General features: G+C 48.7%; 1 protein-coding gene across 2 annotated transcripts in view; it reads right to left on the bottom strand.

Annotated features, from left to right (window-relative positions):
* Positions 1-19,269, bottom strand: part of LOC309978906 (polyprenol dehydrogenase-like) — a 155,094-nt gene extending 135,825 nt beyond the window's left edge. For both annotated transcript variants that reach the window (XM_082865572.1, XM_082865573.1), the window contains exon 1: positions 18,572-19,269. The gene's annotated coding sequence lies outside the window, so the exon portion shown is untranslated. The remainder of the gene's footprint in view (positions 1-18,571) is intronic.
* Between the last annotated feature and the right edge of the window lie 566 nt (positions 19,270-19,835).

Raw genomic sequence — 19,835 nt, 5'->3', positions numbered from 1 at the left:
GAAAGGGCTTTCAAAGTAAGTATTTTATGTCATGAAAATTCCAGCCGTAGGAAGAATGGAGAGGTAAGGTTACAACTGCGGTTCTAATATAAGAAAATTAAGAAGTAGTGGGGGAGTTTCTTTTTTTATGTTGTCCTGAAAGATGTATTTTAATCAACGCAAAGCATAGCCAGCTACCATGGTGACCAGGAATATGTCTGATAAATGCTCTATGCAAAAGCAAGGCTGAAAAGTGACAAAAGCGATATGAGATAAAATTTCTTACCAGCAACGTCCTTATCGAGGGACAAAGGTATCGATGAAATGAAGACACACATGAATTAATTCATCTCTGGGGATATCAGAGGAAACGACTGTTCTCTCAGTTGAGCAAAAGCTGCAGCATTTCAGCTCAGCAGAGAAGAGGCAAAAATTGAGGAAATACCATGTCATAGGTCAAAGAGACAGCTCAAATGAGCTTCTCCTGACATCCCTTCTGACAATTAAATTAAATATGATACCATCACAGGACACGGTGAAGCCACAGAATTAATGAGTCTCTCCTGTAACACAGCGGAAAAAGCATATCGTAGAGGAGAGACACAAATGAGATAGTACCCAGCAGCTAGCTGGTCATCCCCAGGACGCCCGTTAATGCCTCTGGGCATCCCCTCCAAAATTCTGTGACTTCCTGTGCGAGTAACTACAGTGGACAAGAGAGCCGTAATCACCACCATCATCATCACCATCACCATCACCACCGTCATCATCAACATCATCATTCTATTATCACCACCATCCCCACCATCATCATCAACATCATCATTCTATTATCACCACCATCACCACCATCATCACCATCAACATCATCATTCTATTATCACCACCATCACCACCATCAACATCAACATCATCGTTCTATTATCACCACCATCACCACCATCATCACCATCACCACGATCATTATCAATGCTCATCACCACCATCACTGTCACCATCATTGTCATGACATCTGCCATTCACTGAGATCCCACAAAGTACAAGACGTTCTCCACCCTGCATTCTCCTGGCCAGCACATTTTTTGTGTGTCCACGATGCGCCAGGGACCATGCAGAGGACTAGGAAATTGGTGACACAGTTACACAAACCACAGTACAGTGTGTGAGGTGGGCGAGATGTAAGAGGGTCAGGGAGGAAGGAGTGGAGGCACCTGGGTTTAGGACACCTCCTTCAGGGTCTGCTGTGGAGGCTGAGAAGTGTAGGGTGAGTAGGTCAACAGCAGGAGGAGAGAGCTCATGTTCAAGTCTAGAGCTGGTGGGAGGAAGCATGGAGGGGCTCCACCCGTAGGGGTTTAAGCAGGTAAGGCAACTGCTTGGGCAGCCCAGAAATGGGAGGCCAGCCAGGAGGATGGGTTATGGACCAGGTAGCGAACAGGTGGAGTAGTGGCAGGAGCACAGAAAAAGAAATGAATGCTTTGGAGAGATGTTTAGGAGGAAGACACAGCGCTCAGCTACTGGCTGCAGAAAGAGGACTGATGAGGGGCAAAAGCCACCAGGGAAAGCCTGGCGCCCAGCCTCCAGCTGGGAGGTGGCGGCACCACTGACCAAATCAGGGACAAGGAAGACGCCACGTCCAGCCCTGAATGTGCTGCGTGGGCACAGAGGTCTAGCTGGCAGGAGTTTCAGAGAAAACTGCATCAGGGAGAATCAGCACCATGGGTGTGCATGCAATGCCCGGGAGAGGGGTGCTGTGTGAGATGCTAGGCTGACACACAAAGGGGTCCGGCATGAAGGGGGCAGTAAAGAAAGAGGAAACTGCACAGGAGGGTGGGAAACCAGACACAGCACCGTGCGAGGGGACGAAAGCGGATCTTTTAACGTAGCTGCTTTAAGGACGGTGCTTACAGCGTTTATCACAATTTTGCCAACTCAGACAAGTGCTCTGTTATTTGATTAACCTTCCTCTCCAGCTATAATATAAACTCCATGCAAGCAAGAACCAAACTTATCTGATTATCTTCGGAAATAATTCAGTTGTCAAGTGCCCGCTCAGCGCCAGCAGCGGCTAAGGCTTGGGAACGTCCCCCAAGAACCAGCCAAATGGCTCTGGTGCTGGCTGGTGGCTGCTTCCAATGCTTTCAGAGATTTACGGTTCATTGTGGTTATGAGACAATTATGAGGTCATAACGGTCTCATACCAATTATGAGGTGGAGGGAGGGATAAATTAGAAATTTGGGAGTAACATATACTATACATATAATAGATAAACAGCAAGGACCTACTGTAGAGCACAGGGAACTATACTCAGTATCTCATAATAACCCATAATGGAAAAGAATCTGAAAAAGAGAAAGAGAGAGAGAGAAAGAGAGAAAACGGAATCACTTTGCTGTACCCCTGAAACTAACACAACATTGTAAATCAACGATACTTCAATTTAAAAAAGTAACAAATAAATGTATAAGAGAAGAAGAAAAAAGACTGTAGCATATGGGCCACAGTCCTTTCCCCATGACCACAGCAGACATCACCAATCCATCACAGTCTCCCTTGCTGAAGCATCGTTCTCATCTCACAGTATCAGGCAGCCAGAACCAATCAACCAGCCTCAGGCCTGGAAACTCACTTGTTATCCATTCAATTCATGCTTCAGGTGTAGACAGACCACCTGCCACCCTTCCAGCTGCTGCTACAAAATTAATTTCTTCAGAAGTTTAGTAATGAATGGATAGTAAATGATCCTGAATGCTTTACTGTTATCTTCTGAGAGAAATATGATTTTTTCTGTAAGGATGTGAAGATGTAATTATGTCAGAGGGTATTTTTTAACCTGGGAGTCTATTCAATAGCTAGAGTTAAGCTAAACATTCTGTATCTAGGTTAGTAAGCAAGTTGAGCTATAACTTTGCTTTGGAAATTGCACAGTTAGGAAGAAAAGTATATGTAACACATAAAGTAAGCTTGGTGGCCATGACCCCTTTGAACGCTACAGATCAAGAGCTGGGAAACATTCTGCACAAAGGGCCAAGGAGTAAATACTTTTGGCTTTGTGGGCCATACAGTCTCTTCTCTGAGTCTTCACTCTGTTGACCTCGGGCAAACACAGCTACAGACAGTAAGTAAATGAATGGGTGTGGTGTTTCAATAAAACTTTATTTGCCAAAAAAAAGGCAGAGGGCCAGATTTAGCTCAGGGTCTGAAGCTTGCAGATCCTTGATCTCCATCATCCTTGGAGGTCTGGAAAGAGTACTTAGGAACTTTACTACAGGCAGCAGCCTTTTGGGGGAGAGTTGTGACTTCTGGTCTTTCAACGTGTCGCTGATCTGTACATGATCGCCAATACTATTTGCATCAATCTGGGAAAATCCCGTTTTGAGGAGTGAGACATTCTTTTGTAACAGATAATCAAACAGTACTGTCCAGAATCAAGAATAAATCCCCTTTTGTCCAAACGTAAATCATACTTTTATTGGGTGATATTTTCCCTTTCTCATTCCGAGGCAATGCCAATTTGCTCCTGCATCTTGTGAGATGAAAGATGAACAATTGTTTGCTGGGTGATTATCCATTCATTAGTTTTTGAAGGAAACTATTACTGATTTGGTTTGTGGCTTCTCTGCTCTTCCCACTTGGGGCTTTTCTGCGCACTATGAGTACGTTCATATTCGTGCTTCCTAATTTTTACTTCACGCCCTGGGTGCCCAGTCACAATTTTGTTTTTTCATTTCATACGAGTACGAGAGCCTAGAGCAACATAAATTCTGCATTGTGACGCCCTGCATTTCCATTTCAAATATAAAATGTTTTGTTACTGGCTATGAATCCCCTGTCGACATGCTTTACAAGGGGAGCTTTCGAAAATTAATGTGAGTTTGGGCCTTTGGAAATTCCACTTTGAATCAGAAGCATTACAGGTTAAAAGGGGGCTCCTGCCACCTGTCCGCTGAGGCACCAAGGTTACAGACAAACGGATGGGAAATGGGCGGCACCCCAAGTGTAGAAGCTCGCAGAGGAAATGCTGGGGGGTGAGAGGACGGGGCGCCCAACTCCGGGACCTCAGCCAGGCCCAGGACGTGCAAAGGGGCCGGCCTAGGGGTTGGGGTGAGTCACGGAGGAAACCTGTGTGGAGAAACCTGAATCTGAAACCTGAATCTTGTTACATGCAGGGGCAGCCACAGAGCAGGTGCTGACTCCCTCCCAAAGAAGTCCGTGGCCACGACCACAGGACAGGGGTGTCTCCACGGGGGCTGGTCGTCCTCCCAGGGCCGCTGGGGGTGACACGTCTTGTGGAGAACACCGGAGTTCGAGTCCTAGGGGGTCATTCTCGGTTCTACTCAAAGAGGTCACCAGGATGAGCCCAGGGACCCCAGAGGCAAGAGGCTGGTGGTTATAAAAACACATCCAGGTCCAGAAACTTTCCATCATCCCCAACTGAGACTCTGTCCCCATTCAAAACTCACTCCCCGTCTCCTGCCCACACCCCCCAGCCCCTGACACCCACCGTCCTACTTTCTGTCTTTATGAATCTCACTCCTCTAGGGACCTCACAGAAGTGGCACCTTCGGAATTTGTCCTTCGCGTCTGCCTTATTTCACTGAGAATCACAAGCTCAAGATTCACCCACGTGGTAGCAGGTGTCACAACTCACTTCCTCGGGGCTTCCCCGGTGGCGCAGGGGTTGAGAGTCCGCCTGCCGATGCAGGGGACACGGGTTCGAGCCCCGGTCCGGGAGGGTCCCAAGTGCCGCGGAGCAGCTAAGCCCTCCCTGAGAAACGGATGACGATGCTGCTTCTGCAAATCTCTAGTCGTGGGGAACGAGGCCAGTGTCGCGGTCGCAGGCCTCAGCTTGCCCTGAAAAAGCAGCGGCATCTTCCTGGGACTTTCCCTCCCACCTCCCGGCCAGGTCAGCTGGAAACCCTGTCTCCCCACCCAGCAGACGTCATCCCCGGCTTTGCCCAAAACATAACAATGGTCAACAGGCTCTCAAGGGCAGCTCCCAGGCCACGTCCCCTCTCTGGAGGCACAAGGGGGGTCCAGAGTGTGAGAAACAGAGCCAACAGACCCCCTCCACCGTGTTTCCGCCGGGCCATCACTGCTGAAGCTACGGCCATGTCCAGGGCAGTCGATCCATCACGGAACAGACGCAGGCGTGGGCCGAACACACCTGGCGCTGGACCGTGGCCAGGAGCTGTCGGGACGCATGTTTCTGCCCTGGGCTCGGATGCCCGTGGTGCCTCTGTCTTCGGGGCAGGAGCAGGTCCCCGCGGGACAGGCTTGGCGTGGCCTTTGGGGGCCCCTCACCGGCCGCCCGAACGCGGTTTCACAGACAGAACGTTTCCAGAAAGCAGCCAGGAGGTGGAGCTCTTTTTTTTTTTTTTGTCTTTGGACCACACTTGTTATCTCTTCTCTCGTTACATAGCCTACCCGAGGGATGCATGGCTAAAACCACACCATCATCTTCCGGGTAATTAACCTGTACAACAAGCCACGCCCCCGTTACGGGGGGCGGGGGGAATTGGGAAAGGGTCCCCCAACTGACATACTCGCAGAGCTGAGGATGCGCTATCAGTCATCCGGCCGCTCCCGGCTGTTCCAAACCCCGGCCCTAGGTGGTCCCGCTGGTCGGCGGGCAGGGGTCGCCTCCGTGAGGTCCCCCGACGGAAGACGAGAGAGAGGAAACAGCCTCAGAGAGCAGAAGACGCCTCCAGGTGGGAACACAGGTGGGTGCAGCGGCTGAATACCCGGCGACCGGGTACGGGCTCAGGAGGACTCTGCCCTCCAGCCCAGGCGGGGATGTACCAAGTCTTGGCCGTCCAATCGGACCACCGCCAACCTCTTCCCTCTAAGCCTCACCCTCACCCTGACCTTCCTTTGGGGGCAACCTAACAGCTGCCGTTTTCAAACACTGAACACGCGGGGCTTCCCTGGTGGCGCAGTGGTTGAGAGTCCGCCTGCCGATGCAGGGGACACGGGTTCGTGCCCCGGTCCGGGAGGATCCCACACGCCGCGGAGCGGCTGGGCCCCTGAGCCACAGTTACTGAGCCTGCGCGTCCGGAGCCTGTGCTCCGCAACAAGAGAGGCCGCGATAGTGAGAGGCCCGCGCACCGCGATGAAGAGTGGCCCCCGCTCGCCGCAACTAGAGAAAGCCCTCGCGCAGAAACGAAGACCCAACACAGCCAAAATAAATAAATAAATAAATAAATATAAAAATAAATAACTATTCCTGTTCTCTGTTTAAAAAAAATAAAATAAAAATAAAAAACTGAAGACACTGTACCCTGCAACTCCCTCTCCTCTGGGTACACCCACCTACCGCCCAGCGCTGTATGCGGTCGGGCTTGCCCATGAGCATTTAAAATCCTGTATAGGGGGAATTTTGTCCTTTATAAAAATAGGTATTCGGTGCTAAAAAGAAAGGAGCTCTGAAGCCATGAAGACAGGGAGGAACCTTAAATGCATATGACTGAGTAAAAGAAGCCCATCTGAAAGGGCTACAGACTGTGTGATTCCAACTCTATGACTTTCTGGAAAAGGCAAAACTGTGGAGACAGTCAAAGGATCGGTGCTAAAAAAAAAAAAAAAAATACATACAAAAATAAAAGGATCAGTGGTTGCCAGGGGTTGGAGGGATAAACAGGCAGAACATAGAGGGCTTTTAGGGCAGTGAAACTACCCTGTATGCTACTATAATGGTGGATACACGTCATTATACATTGGTCCAGACCCATAGAACGTATAACACCAAGCGTGACCCCTAATGTAAACTATGGACCTTAGTTAGTAATGTGTGCATACTGGTTCATCCGTTGTAACAGATGTGGTGTATTCCTGCAAGATGTTAATAACAGATGAAACTGTGGGGCAGGTATTGGGAATTCCCTGTATTTTGTCCTCAATTTTCTGTAAACTTTAAACTGTACTAAACACTGAAGTGTAGCAATTTAAAAAATAACAGTAACATATAGAGAGACAAAGGGGTTTAGACATACCTGCCAGGTGAGCAGATCCTGCATGGTGACCCCTCAAACCACCATTGGGTACAAAGAAAGAATGTGCCTTCCAGGAGACAGGGCTTTTTACGACTTTTTCCCTAAAGGAATCCTCACGTCTTCTCACGTTTAATTTTACAAGCAGGTGATCCATGGCATTCGCTCCAAATGGGAAGGGTCGCTGTATAGGGCGAGGTTCCCAGTGACAGGTCCACCCCTGGAAAACCTGCGCTGGGAAGCCAGCTCTACGGCAGGACATTTAGGAAACGCATGCCATCACGGCTTGCCCTGTGATTCCTTCAGCAGGTCTCCGATGTGGCTACGTGAAAAGGCGTCATCAATCAGGTACTCGAAACAGGAACACCCTGAGGACAAGTCAGGGCGGGCAGGCGTCTGACGGGCGGGCAGAAGCCCACGCCTGGGATGGTGATTACGCAAATGCCAAGGAAGGAGCGTACCAAGCCCTGAAAACTCCCTGAGCTGCACCCTCCCCGTCCACACCCGGGCTTATCTGCAGGCATTGGGAGGAGGAGTGATGCAAATGTGAGGCTGGAAAAAGACAAGGGCTGAATCAACTCCAAAGTGTAACCGGCCAAGTCCTGGAAGGGGAATTCCAGGTAAGGAGGTCAGCTCAGGACACACGGAGCTGGGCGGCCTGATTACCCAGACAGAGAGATGTCTCTACCTGGAGCTCCCAGACCTTGCAATACCTGCGTCCCTCGGCACACGGCATCCTTGCCAGTCCCCCGCAGGCCAAACGGCGTCACCCAGTGGCCAAACCATCACCCAGATGAATAGCTCTACATGGAAACACACAGTGGAGGACAAGGGCAAGTGGTCCACTCGTGGTGGCCGTGATCAGTGCCACATTCCTGGAGAGCTGTTCGGCAACCTGCATTCAACGCCTTTGGCTCCTCATACGACATATCAGAAGGCATCAGGGGAAGAGTAAGCATTTAAGATACAAAGACAAGGGCACCGAACACACGGGGTAACGAAACACAAGCCATCGATGAGAAATGAGGCAAACACCCTGGGATATCCTGACAACAGAAGCGAACGTAGCCATAAAAATAAGGACTTCTCTTTATTACAAAGGAAGACGCCCAACTAGACAGAACCTGGAAGAGTTTCTTCATGGATAGGTACCTATAACAGATAGATACACACAACCCGGGTGGCAGCTGGGTTTCTGCTTCCTCATGGGCTCATGTTCTGGGTTTGAAGGAGCCGTACCTTCCCATGGGCTGTGGAGGCCCTAGAGCCCTCCCCAGCCCTCGGTACTCTCAGGGGTCTTGGGGCACATGCGGTTCCCTCTGCTGCGTTCTTGTCGCTATGAAAATAACAGGAAGGGTTATAACCCCGCCATGTTTCTCCTGCCTCCACTGTGTCCCACTGATAGAGGCGTGACTACAATGTACAAGCCAGGGTCCCTGCGAGACCCTGGGCCAGCAACACCCACCCAACTCCCATCTGTTGAGATGCCTGAGCTGCTTCCTGTCTTTCTCCACCTGCCTCTCTCTTTCTGTTTCCCTGCCTTCTCCATCTCTGCCCATCTCCAAGGGTTGCTCTATTTCTGGGTTCCTTCCAGGACTCTGAGTTCAGACTCAAACTGTCCACTTATTAACGGCATGATGTTAAGGGGCTTCCCGAAACTCTTTGTGCCCTGGTTTCCTCACTTGTAAAAAGGGAATAGTGATAATAACTCCTTCCTAGGAGAGGACCACGTGAATCCAGACACGTAAAGCATTTAAAACAATACCCGCTACAGTGCAGGTATCCAACACGATGCAGCTGTGTACGCTAATGATCATCATTTCTAACAAAAGGCGCTTTGGTTATCTGTTTCGCTGAAGCTCGTTATTCTAACTTCAGTAGCTTATTAAAGAGGGGCTACCAAAAAAAAAAAAAGAGGGGCTACACGTTCTGGTTTGCCACAGACCATTCTCAGTTATCTTTTCTGGGGGGCGGGGGGAGGTACCCTGAGGGTACTTCTCAAATTTCAACATGCAGGGATGCAGACCTCAAAGAGAAAGTGACAACTGGTTGGGCTGAGGAGTCAAAGGTCAGAGTCTGGGGCGCCTAGGGCAGCTGGAATGGAGGCACACAATCCTCAATGAAAGGCCACAGGGGCGGGAGCTGAAAATCCTGAGTAGAAAATCCCATCGAAACCTCAGCAGACTAGTGAACTGCAGAAACACGGCAAGACACCAAGGAGTTCAGGGGCAAACTGCAGCTGGAAGGTTGAAAGATGTGAGCGGAGAAATTTCAGCCACTGCCTGGTGCTGGGGAGACAGGATGACACTTGCATCTTGCCAAGCTGCAGGGGCTCAGTGAACAGCTCAGGGTCTCCCCTGAATCCTGAGATGGGCTACGTCTTAGAACAAAGGATCGAGATTGAGAGCTCCGTATCTTAAGATTGAGAGCTCCATCCAAGGCCCAAGGGCAGAACTGAAATAGACTCATCATGACAAGACGTGAAGCCAAGGTAACCCACCAGTGATATCACTGTCCGCTACAAAGCTCAACATTCTTCAGAGGAAGATGACAGAACGCAAAATCTCTACAGTGGATCAATCACAATGTCCAGTACACACAAAAAAATGACTAGACATGCAGAGAAATGTCACCTGCTGTCAAGAAGGAGAAAAATCAATAGAAACAGACCCAGAGATGACGTAGCTGTTGGAATGAAGAGACAAGAACTTTCAGGTAACAATTATGAATTAAAGCATTTACAAGAAAAGATGGAGGTCAAGGGTGAAGAAAGGAAGAACGTCAGGAAAGACATGTAAACTAAAAATAACCAAATGGAAGTCCTAAAACTGAAAAATACAGGTAGTTTTGAGGACAACAATAGTCCAAGGATGGGATTACAAGTGGACTGCACACAAATGAAAAACAATTGGGTGAACGTGAGATAGTTCAATAGAAATCATTCAAGCTACAGCACGAAGGAAGAAAAGGAAGTTGGACAAAATGAACGGAGCTCGATGAAATGTCAGACGGTGTCACGTAACCTACCACATGCGTGATTGTGGACTGACAAGAAGGTGGAAAGAACAAAGCAGGAAACGCATGTGAAGAATAGTGGCTAAAAGTTGTTCAAATTTTATCAAAACTTCCTACCCCACGGCTACGGGGAGCCTTTTAAACCCAAGTAGGATAAACACGGGGAACCACACACAGGCGTGTTATCAAAATTCTGAAAACAAGTTAAAAAAAAAAAAAGGAAAGAAGGCACATTATATTCGGGAAATAATGATAATAATTATAGCTGATTATAGTTCCGCAACGGGAGAGGCCACAACAGTGAGAGGCCCGGTATCGCAAAAAAAATAAACACAAATAATTATAGCTGATTTCCTATCTGAAACAATGAAGGCCAGAAGGCCAGGTCACAACAACTTTAATATCCTGGGGGTAGGGCAGTGTTTTCAACCCAGAACTCTCCGTGCGTGGAAAACTGCTCTAAAGAATGAAGGCGGAATAATGCTACCTGCAAACACTTAGGACCATGTGACTCTCCCACCCTGCTCTGAGGAGACAGTGAAACTTTCCTCTTCAGGAAAAGGTTTTAAAACGAAACCTGCAATAAGTGAAAATAAATATTTACCTTCAAGGCACTACAGTACCTTACGGAGCCTCCAAATATCTGTTAGAAAGTGGATCGAAGCGATTTCTAACATGCTAACGTCACGGGCTCTGCACACCCCAAACCACGCATCACAGAGATAGTAACACGGAGAGGACCACAGATGTGTGCAGAGCTGGGCACGGGCTGTTCTCATCAGAATCTTGACAACAATTTCAGAGGCAACGTCCTTTTCACTGAAGGAGAAGCTCCTTCCCGGAAACATTAACCTCTGGGTCTCATTTAAGTGTTTCAAATATCATTACATAATCCTCCAAGTGTTATTTTTTAAAAAAACCTTTCTTACTATATGTTTATCTTCTATAACAACTAAGGATGACTTCATTTCCCCCAGAAGGAAACATATCATGGAAGTAACATTTCCAGAATAACTTTTAGAGACGGTCACGCGAGCAGGTTCTCTAATTACCAAGTTTAAAAGCACGGAGCGCCTTGAGGTGTGTTAGAAGGGAACGGTCAAAATGAATTTCCTCGGCGATGATTCCTCCCCACAAATGAAAAGAGGAGAAACACGGCACAGGATAACAGGACAATGCAGGAGGGAGTGAAAATATTGCATAAATTGTTGGTGGGGGAAATAGAACTTTGGATGCACGATGAGAATGAAAATTCTTCCCTGTGGGTTTTTTCTTCTATTATTATTCCTGTAAGTGTGTATAGACGAGCTAAGGAAACTAGGCAGACAATCGCCTCCCTCATGGAAGTCACCTTGACGGCGCTTCCAAAGGTTAACATTAATCATTCCCGAGCCTGAGAAATGAAGAGCCCTTCACAGGAAGAACACGGTGTGAGCAGTAATAACATTAAATGTTCACAAAGGGCTGTACTGCGCCTTCGTCCCTTCAGAAAAGACACGATGACCTTCTAAACTTCCTTTTTTTTTTCTTTGTTAATAGAATTGACTCGCCGAATGCCATTTTTTTTTAATTGCAGTAGAGTTGATTTACAATGTTGTGTTGGTTTCACAGCAAAGCAATTCAGTTACACGTACACATGCATCTATTCCTTTTCAAATTCTTTTCCCATGATAGGTTATTACGAGATATTCAGTAGAGTTCCCTGTGCTCTACAGTGGGTCCTTGTTGGTTATCTATTTTATATATAGTAGTGTGTATATGTTAATCCCCAACTCCTAATTTATCCTGCCCCCCTTTCCCCTTTGGTAACCATACGTTTGTTTTCTATGTCTGCGAGTCTGTTTCTGTTTTGTTAATAAGTTCTTTTACATCATATTTCAGATTCCACGTATAAGTGCTATCATATGTTATATGTCTGTCTCTGTCTGGCTTACTTCACTTTGTATGATCATCTCTAGGTCCCTCCAAGTTGCTGCCAATGGCATGATTTCTTTCTTTTTATGGCTGAGTAGTATTCCACTGTATATATGTGCCACATCTTCCTTATCCATTCATCTGTTGATGGACAGTTAGGTTGTTTCCATGTCTTGGCTATTGTATATAGACAGTGCTGCAATGAACATTGGGGCGCATGTATCTGTTCAACTTACGGTTTTCTCCAGGCATTGTTAAACCCTCTAATTGCCCACAGGAAATCATCTCTCTGTATGAACACCTGTCTGGTGTCTGTCTATCCAGGCATGTCTGCTCACTGTCTACCTCAGGACACCAAGTTAAAGATGAAAGGGGGACATTCCACAGGATTCCTGGCCAGCACTCTGCAAAACTGTCAAGGTCATCAAAAAAAACAAAAAACAAAAACCACGGAGAGTCTAGGGAATGATCACAGCCAAGAAGAGCCTAAAGAGATGGGACAACTAGGTATTACCGTAGCATCCTGTGTGGGATCCTGGGATGGAAGAAAGGCGTTAGGTAAAAACTAAGGAAATTCGGAAAAAACATAAGGTCTTTAGTCAGGGATCATAGACCAATAAGGTGCTTTCACTGTGAGACACGAACTTAACACAAGATATTAAGGATGGAGAGAACTATAGACATAGGGTATGGGGGGACTCGGGAACCTTCACAGCTCTTCTGTAATCTAGAACTGTTCCAAAATTAAAAGTCCATTTTTTTCAAAATCCACTTATTAAATCATTCACCATCACGTCACAACTGTCAGAGAGGCTGTCGTCAAAAAGGCCACGAATAACAAAAGCTGGGGGGGCGTGGAGAAGAGGGAGCCTCCTGCACTGTGGCTGGGGGCGCACGTTGGTGCAGCCACTCTGGAGAACAGGATGGAGGGCCCTTAAAAGCAAAAAGAGAGCTACCCTAGGACCCAGCCATCCCACTCCTGGGCACATACCCAGAGAAAACCATAATTCGAAAAGACACACGCACCCCAACGTTCATAACAGCACCGTTTACACCAGCCGAGACACGGAAGCCACCTGAGTGTCCACAGACAGATGAATGGAGAAAGAAGATGTGGTCCATATATACAATAGAATATTTCTCAGCCATAAAAGAGAATGAAATCATGCCATTGGCAGCAACACGGATGGACTTGGAGGGCGTGATGCTAAATGAAGGAACTCAGACAGAGACAAACAGTCTATGATCTCACTTATATGTGGAATCTAAAAAATACAGCAAGTGAGTGAATATAACAAAAAAGAAGCAGACTCACAGATACAGAGGACAAACGAGTGGTTACCAGTGGGGAGAGGGAAGGGGGGAGGGGCAGGATAGGGGGAGGGGATTAGGAGGCACAAACTACTAGGTATAAAATAAATAAGCGACAAGGTTATGTTGCAGAACACAGGGAATATAGCCAATATTTTTCCATAACTATAAACGGAGTATAACCTTTACAGTTGTGAATCACTATACTGTACACGTGAAATATATAACATTGTACATCAACTGTACTTCAATTAAAAAAATGAAAGGGGGAAAGAAAAGGATGCCTGTAGGAAACAGGAAACTGTCAATAAGGGCCATTTTAAGTTAAATCAAAAAGACAGGAAAAAACCATAATTTGAAAAGATACATGCACCCCAGTGTTCATAGCAGCACTATTTGCAATAGGCAGGACATGGAAGCAACCTAAGCGTCCATCAATAGATGAATGGATAAAGAAGATGTGGTACATGTATACAATGGAATACTACTCAGCCATAAAAAAGAAAGAAATAATGTTATTTGCAGTGGCATGGATGGGCCTGGAGATTATCATACTAAGTGAAGTAAGTCAGACAGAGAAAGACAAATATTATATGATATCGCTTGTATGTGGAATCTAAAAAATGGTACAAATGAACTTATTTACAAAACAGAAATAGAGTCACAGACATAGGAAACAAACTTATGGTTACCATGGGAGAGACGGGGGAAGGGATAAATTAGGAGATTGGGATTGACATATACACACTACTCTATATAATACAGACAACCAATGAGGACCCACTGAACAGCCCAGGGAACTCTACTCAGTATCTCGTAATACCCTATATGGGAAAAGAATCTGAAAAGGAATGTATGTATAAAACTGAATCACGGTGCTGTATACCTGAAACTAACATGATATTGTAAATCGACTATGCTTCAATAAAAAATGATACAGGGACTTCCGTGGTGGTCCAGTGGTAAAGAATCCACCTTACAACGCAGGGGACGCGGGTTCGATCCCTGGTCAGGGGACCTAAGACCCCATATGCTGCGGGGCAACTAAGCCAGCACGCCGCAACTACTGAGCTCGCACGCCTCAACTAGAGAGCCCGCGTGCCACAAACTACAGAGCCCACACGCCACAACTAGAGAGAAGCCCGCACGCCACAAGGAAGAGCCTGCGTGCTGCAACTCAGACCCGACGCAGCCAAAACTAAATAAATAAGTAATCAATAAATCTTTTTTAAAAATGATACAAATGAACGTATTAACAAAACAGAGTCACAGACATGGAAAACAAACTCACGGTTACCAAAGGGGAAAGGTGGGGGGGGGGATAAATTAGGAGTCTGGGGTTAACACAGACACACTACTGTATACAAAATACATAACTAATAAGGACCTACTGTAGAGACAGAGAACTCTGCTCGATATTCTGTCATAACCGAGGAAGGAGAACAATCTGGAAAGGAATCTATGTACGTGTATAACTGAATCACCGTGCTGTACACCTGAAACTAACACGATATACTTTAATTTAGAAGATTTTTTAAAAGAATGACGTTAGGAAAGGTGTAAAATTGTCCAGGAAGACACTGCTGACCGTGGAAAAGTGTGGAACAGTGACACAAAGCAAGGGATGCCTTTCTCCTTTTAAAAACAAAGAACAGACACCACATTTCCTAGGATTTGGGACTAGGGAATTCCCTCGTGGGTTGCGTGCGTCACTGTGAAATGGGCAAAGCAAAGTTTACCAGCCTGGAGTCCTTTTAGAAGTATTTAAATTATCTGTTTCCATTTGGGTTCATTTGAACGTTGTTATGCCATTTTGCTGTTTCCTTTTGTGGTGTTCGGGTTTTTATTGGTATTTGGGGGTGGGTTTTTTTTTTTTTTTTTTTTTGGTAAATTAGCAAGACTATTTGCTCCAAATAAGAGAGCTTGCATCAGCACAGAATTACTCAAGAACAATAAAGGTTTTGGTACCGTGGATACATGGTGATAAGGTATGAAAAGTCTCTTCCCTGGAAATCTCTAGGTTGAGAAATGATTGATTCCTGAGCCCATACTCACGAATATATCGTTCCGAAAGCCAAACTAGTTATACACTGATAGGCAGGTATCCTCCCATCCCAGCCCCAAACATGACCTCAACTGACTGTGATGTCAAAGGCAGATGGTACAGCACAGAAAGCATTCGACGAAGAACTAAGAAAAAAGGGTCAGTACAGAGATGAGGGGGGAGGTAGGCTACAGAGAAATTCGGCATTTAGAAATAATTGTGTTAGGGAACTCTACTCAATACTCTGTAATGACCTATATAGGAAAAGAACCTGAAAAAGAATAGATACATGTATTATGTATAACTGAGTCGCTTTGCTGTACAGAAGAAACTAACACAACACTGTAAAGCAACTATACCCCAATAAAAATTTCCAAAAGAAATAATTGTGTTCTTGACAGTCATCTGCTGGTCTCAGGCTATCTGCTGATTTGCTCCAAAAAAAAAAGAGAAGAATCCAGAGAATCACGGAAGAGCCATAAGCGAGGAACAGGTGGGGCTCCCCCTGGCCAAGTGGGAAGCCGGGGGATGTGGGGACAAGACCCTCAGAGGCTGCAGCAGGGCCGCTAGTCTGGACAGAAGCACCTCTGCAGGGCTGTGGGTTCCACTCCTGAGAGCATCCCGACCCAGACTGGGTCCAGCCGAGTCTGCAGGGAGCTAAACCAAGAGCAAGGGTGAGGGCCGACCGACGGCCACCGATGCACAGGGAGACCCAGTGTCCCCACCGGCGCTGCCCTTGCACAGCGGGTCCCCGGCACAGGGAGTGCCCCTCTTCCCCCGGGACTGGCTGGACCTTGGCTTGGGGGAATCCCGAGGCTGGATGCAAATTCAGCAACGACAGTTCGAGGACCACCACCAAACCATCCTCCTCTGGCCAGTCTCAGCATCTCCCACCTGTCCCGTGGACCCCTCCAGGCGTGCACGGGCTGCGGTGTCCACGGACCAACTTCCAAGTGCCAGGCTTCTGGTGTAAAATACAGACAGCGCTGCCTTCATGTCTGGTTCAACGCACAAGAGGAATTTTAAAAGGTGCGTGTGTGTGTGTGTGTGTGTGTGTGTGTGTGTGTGTGTGTAATCAAGGGTTCCCTCCCTCACTGGACCAGCCCCCATGGGAGTGGCCACGCTCACCCTGGCTCAGACCATATCCCTGCTGCACACCTCAGGGGTCACTCAGCTTGTGTCCAGACACCTCCCTGGCCCCCATGTCCCCTCCCAGGCCAGGGAGAACCTGAGCTTCCCTGAGCGCTGCCAGCTTCTGGGCAAGGGCAGCTCCAAGCAACACAAGGACCAGCGCAGGGCTGCTACCCACCAAGGACGCCCAGCCTCGCCCTTTCCATAAACACGGATGCCCGGGGTGGGGGGGCTGCCAGCAAGTGGGGTGCAGGCAGGCTGGGGTTTGGGGCTTGTGCAGACCCCTGGGCTCTCTCTGCTGTCGGTGTGCACCTGCCTGACTGTCCGCCCCGACGGCTACTTCTCCCAGATGCAAACTTCATGGATCTACCTGGTGTCACTTGCTAGAAATGAAGACACAGGAGCAGACACAGCTGACGCTCTGTCACCAGCCTTGACCAGAGGGACGCTGACATCACCGTCCTGGGTGATCAGGAATCACCGCCCTGCCCAGCGCAGGCCCTGGGGGCCTCCCCTCCAGCACAGGGCTGCTGCGGAGGCGCTTCCCCTTTAATCCGTGAGCTTTCTGCACAAACCGTGAGTCGCAGCGTACAAAGCTGATGCCACCAGGAAACTGTCTAAAGATGTTCTAGAACGTTCTTTCCTGCCATCAATCAGGGCTACGGATTACAGCTCTGTCAGAACACATGAAGCTCTTAAACGTTTTACGGAAGCTCACGTAGCCCCAGATGAACCTCGGCACCTTGACTGGTTAGGACTGTAACACAAGCGAGTTTGGGTGAATTATTTTTTCATCCTTTCCAGCGGTTTTTCAGGTCATGAAAAGAAGCCCACGCTTTGGCGGTTCCCACGAGGCTCCTCTTTTGGTCTGGAAATTATGGTTTCGTGCGGTCACGACAGCAGCGATTCTTAAACTTGAGGGGGACAGGGGGATTCCCGGGGAGGGCGTGGGAAAATGCAGGTTCCTGGCCCCGCCTGCAGAAGTTTCCGTGCTCAGGGCTGAAAATCAGCACTTCTAACCACCTGCCCCTGGTGACGCTACTGCTAGAGGCCCAGGAAATACACGCTGGGTGGAAACCAAGGCGTTGGAGAGAGAGGCCCCCTGAGCCACTGCAAACTAGGGACGGGGGCTCACGATCAGCTGTCACAACAGTGGACCACTTCTGCCCCGGGGCAGGCGAGGGAGAGAAGCAGCGCCTCTGTCTGCAGGAGCTGCCTGGTGTTGCAGGAGAGCTGCAGAAGCCCCTCTGTGTTCTGTCTCGAGATCAAAGGCATCCTAGTAGATACCTAATGAGAACCTGCCGTACAGCACAGGGAACTCCACTTCATGGTACAGTAGAAACTTACGCAACATTGTAAAACAACTCTACCCCCATTAAAAAAAAAAAAAGGGGGGGAGGAAAGGAAAAGGATGAAAGACATCCTGCCACGAGGGCAGGGGAGACATTGGGAATGTCAGCACGCCCCAGCCTTGGGCAGAGGGCCGGACGGTCAACCTGGAACACCCACAAGTGGGAGTCTTGACACAAAGGGACAGATACGGCCTTACCCGTCCGTCCCGGGTTTTCATGTGTCTCTCGGCAATCGCCCACAGATGGGAATCCTCAGCTTCTGGGTGATGCTTGAAACACCCTGGCTCTGACGGCCAAGAAAGTGACCTGCACGTGCTTTTTTTGAACATAAGGCACCAGGCTTGGGCTCAGAAAGCACCGGAGAGCGTTGGTGTCAGGAAAGATGTGAGGGCCGTGTGTGTATCCCCCGGGTTCAATAGGCAGAGAAGGCCCCAGGGGTGCACGACGGGGCAGCGCCGATCCCCGTGAGACCCGGCAGGGTCCTGCTTGGTACATCTTCCCTTCAAGAACCCGAGAAAAGTAGGTGTACCTGCCGGAGGGTGCCTCCAACGGTTCCTGAGTGAACACGGGCCTCAGAGGGCCCTGGAGATCGACAGGGAATGAAATCGGGCCCCAGTTTCACAAGGAACGCCCTCCCCAGCAGGTGCCGCGGTGGCAGCATGCTCGCTGCCACCTTCCACGCCCCAAGGAGGACAAAAGCCCCCCCAGAGAAAAGCCCAAGAATCAGAGACACCGCTGCCCAGAGCCACGTCCACCATCCGGGTCCCTGAGCCCACGCCAGGGTCTGCAGCCCCCAGACCAAGCAGTAGAGCCATCTGTCCACCGGGCAGTAGAGTACCTTTGTCATTGAGGGTTTCCTCTCTTATCTTTCTCACAGCTTCCTCCGCTTTGCCTTCGTTATTTCCACCTACAAGGAAAAGAAAAGATACAATTCAGGGTGAGGAAACTACCCCACGTGAAACAATGTTTTCTTGAGACAGTAAACACAGCCCTACAACACGCTAAGTGTCTCCTTCCGTCCTGGCATTGAATCTGGCCATCGGAGCAACTGTAGTGGGTTCAGCGTATCCATTGAAGATGCATTTTCTTTAGGTGGATTGGTCAAAAGGATGCCTTTCTGGGACATCTTACTTTTCAGTAATTCCAGGGACACGAAGCACCTCGCGGCATCGGGACCACGGGGACACCAAGAGCATATGAGCGTGAAACTGTCAGCAGAAATGTCAGACTAGACATAGATCTTTCGAGAGACTTTTGGTCCAGGCGACCACTCTGTTCACAGTGGCTTGAGCTATAAAAACCATCACGGGGGACTTCCCGGGAGGTCCCGTGGTTAGGACTCTGCGCTTTCACTGCCGAGGGTCTGGGTTCCATCCCTGGTCGGGGAACTAAGATCCCGCAAGCCGCGTGGCACGGCCAAAAAAAAAAAAAATTAAAAAAGAAAAAACACCATCGCGGGACATTCCCACCATGAGCTCGAGATGTCTCCTCCCGTTACCCGTGACTCCGTAAAATCAGCGGGTGCGATGCTGGGAACGTTCGCTTAGAAGGGTGGCAATGGGTCTTTTGTGAAGGATGAGGGTGTCCCAGTTGAAATTTGGGGCGAAAGAAAGTGAATGAGGTTTCTTTAATGCCTGAGTAGGTGAAACTGTGTTGACCGCGAGGGTAGAGCCTGGAGGGCAGGGGGGCTGTTCTTCCCTACGTCTGTGCGCAGACATTCCTCACTTTAAGGGGGTCCTGATGTATCTGCTGCTCGGGGTGGGGAGAGGCCAGGCCAGCCTGCTTCCCAGGCAGCATCCCTGGTTAAGGAGCCGGCCTCAAGCAGCGCCTCTGACCTTGTGCAGAAGCCACACCTGAAACTCCCTGGGGGCTGCATCACAGGAGACCTTCAACAGGGAGGCCAGAGCTGGCACCTGTGAACACGGGGATGGGCATGGAGCCCTGATGCCCAGAGAACCAACAGGGGGCAAGAAGACACCGCTGAGGGGCCTGGGAGGGGCAGGTCCCGCCCACATCACCCTCCCACCTGCAGCCACAGCCCCTCCTGGGAAGATGCTGGTTCTCTGGGGTCAAAGCCTGTTGAGGTCTCCGTGAAAGTACAC

The sequence above is a fragment of the Leucopleurus acutus genome (genome assembly GCF_964270905.1).
Source record: "Leucopleurus acutus genome assembly, chromosome: Y".
Classification (NCBI taxonomy): Eukaryota; Metazoa; Chordata; class Mammalia; order Artiodactyla; family Delphinidae; genus Leucopleurus; species Leucopleurus acutus.
Note: the sequence above shows the minus strand (reverse complement) of the source record. Positions and strands in the feature narration are given on the sequence as shown.